The sequence below is a fragment of the Podarcis tiliguerta genome, assembly GCF_965153285.1.
Source record: "Podarcis tiliguerta genome assembly, chromosome: 13".
NCBI lineage: Eukaryota > Metazoa > Chordata > Lepidosauria > Squamata > Lacertidae > Podarcis > Podarcis tiliguerta.
The window spans coordinates 3,618,355-3,620,901 of record NC_139546.1 but is presented as its reverse complement, the minus strand read 5'-3'; the positions used below and the strand labels follow the sequence as shown (position 1 = coordinate 3,620,901).

The window sequence follows — 2,547 nt, the reverse complement described above, 5'->3', positions numbered from 1 at the left end:
AAGGGGGGCAAAATCTGAGGTAAACACAGTTTGGGTTCTATCGCTCAGCTTGCAAGCTCTCCACAGCCATTGGCAGAGTTGCTATGCGATGCCAGGAAAACACAGAGACCAAAGCTGCCGTTGATGATGATGATGATGATGATGATGATATTTATACCCCAACATTCTTCCAAAGAACTCCAGGCGGCATTCATGTCCCATTCCCCCCCCCCCCCATCCATTCTGTCTTGACAACAAGTACGTTGAGAGGCAGCGAGTGGCCCAAGGTGACACAGAGAGCTTCATGGCTGAGTAGGAATTTGAATCCAGCTCTTCTGGATCCTAGTACGACACAAAACATGCCCACTTAAAGCAAAGCTTGAGGCCACTTCATAAAGGAGCAAAGTTTTAAGGATTTAAATTTCATTATTTTTCAACTTCCATTTTAAAATGCGGTTTGAAGTGACATGTTCTAAGACACTGATGACATTTGGAAAATGTTATTAGGTGTCAGCTTGTTAAATGCAATATTTTAGCCAGCATCGAAACCTATGAGATATAGGGAAGATGATTCCTGAACTAAAGCTCTTGTTTCTGGGAGAGCCTCTTTTTTTGTATATTTATGGAATCTGTAAATTGCCCTGAAGAAAACTCCTGTTGTTAGGTTACACAGGAGTTAAAAGCAAATGTCTAACCCTTTTTTCCCTTTTTCCTCTGAAGTCTCCAAATAACACCCCCCCCCCCGTTAAATGTTAATAAGAATGGGAAATGCCCTAAATATAGTTATGTCAACTAATTCATTTCCAAGGAGGGAAAGGGAGAGGAGACATGCTGAAAAGTTATTTTGAGAACTGGAATTTGTTTGATAAATATGGGAATAAGGGTTTTAAAGAGAATGTTCCTTTCATTTGTACTAGATGCTACTTTTTGAAAGGAAAAAAACGAGGAAGGTGACTGGTGAGTATACATACACAAAACATGGGTTAATGATCATTGAGCTGAAAAATGGTGCAACAGCAAATAATTTCTGCTCCAGTTCCAGTTCCGTTCTGTTCCAGTTCAGATCCTGGGCGCTGTTTGTGCTTGTTGCAACATCCTTTATGGGCGGTTTTTTTGGGGAGGGGGACAAAGGTTGTTGTTGCATGAGCTAAGCTATAAGTCATGGGTAGGCAAACTAAGGCCCGGGGGCCAGATCTGGCCCCATCGCCTTCTAAATCCGGCCCGCGGACGGTCCGGGAATCAGTGTGTTTTTACATGAGAAGAATGTGTCCTTTTATTTAAAATGCATCTCTGGGTTATTTGTGGGACATAGGAATTTGTTCACCCCCCCCCCCGCCCAAAAAACAGTCCGGCCCCCCACAAGGTCTGAGGGACAGTGGACTGGCCCCCTGCTGAAGAAGTTTGCTGACCCCTGCTGTAAGTGGTAGAAAACGTAGGAGCTGTCACCACACACATAACGGATGGGCATTGCCTGTCGGAGTGGCATCTTTATGGCTGTGTGACTTCTAATCCCAGCCTGAGCAGCCCAGGGCCAGGGTGCTTCGGGGCCAGAGCGCCAGTCATGCTGCAGGATGCCTTTCTTTTTTTAGACGGCTATTTCTTCTCGGAGTGGCTGTGATGTGACCGTCATCTCCCGTTTCCTGATGCCCCCTCTCACATGACTTCTGGAAGCCGGGCGGCATCACATTCATAGAGCCGCTATCCAATTCCTAATCAGTACAGAACAGCAGGCATGGACAGTAAGAGGCTCTCTGCTGGCTCCGCTCCACAATGTACTTGGAGGAGGACAAACAGTTGCTGCTCACATGTGAGTTTTGGAGTCCCCTCGTACAATCAGGAGGTCGATGGAAAAAGAAATCCCTGCTGCAGCACAAATGTAATACAGGTTGGGTTAGACGCTTCGTAGCAAGTGATCTCCTCAGATGACTGGCTTCAGGGCTGCGAGGGCACATTCTTCAAGCGCACCCATTTACTACTCAGCACCTCTCTCCCCTTTGTTTATCAGACGGGATAATGACCATGTCACACGGTAACACACATTGCCTGGTATGCGTCTTGTATTCCAACTATACTTTCCCAGAAAAATCTAGGCCACCTTCTCCATTCTTGAAACATGGAGTGGGGATGTTTGGCTTAAATTGTGAAACCTGTTAAAATATTGGTTTCCCAAAGAGCCTGGAGATTATCAGTCTTGTATATCTCAGGCAAATTATCAGCCATTCTCATTGGCTAGTGGGCCGACCACAAGGGCAAACAGCCATGCTTCTTAATTGTTTATTCTAAGTCAGCCAGTCATATAAAGGAGTTAATTAATTGATTCATTGGTTAACCAATTAAATCTGGAAACGAATAAAATCAGTAGTTCTGAAGTATCCTGATTTTAGATGATCTAAATGTAATGTCAGACAGTGTCTTACATTCCTGCCTGAGTATTACACAAGGGGGAAATGCTTCTAGAAGTTAATCTCCTGCATATTTTGTACTTGTATTTTTAAAAAATTAAACCTCACCAAATTAAACTGAAGATTGATTTTTAATTAATAAAAATGATTTAAGAATTCAACAAAA

At 43.7% G+C, this 2,547-nt stretch overlaps 1 long non-coding RNA gene across 1 annotated transcript; it reads left to right on the top strand.

Moving 5' to 3' along the window:
• Positions 1 to 241: 241 nt before the first annotated feature.
• Positions 242 to 2,339, top strand: LOC310661722. The gene is made up of 3 exons (XR_014504101.1): positions 242 to 324; positions 897 to 936; positions 1,569 to 2,339. It is a non-coding gene; the product is annotated as an uncharacterized lncRNA (long non-coding RNA).
• The last annotated feature ends 208 nt before the right edge of the window (positions 2,340 to 2,547 follow it).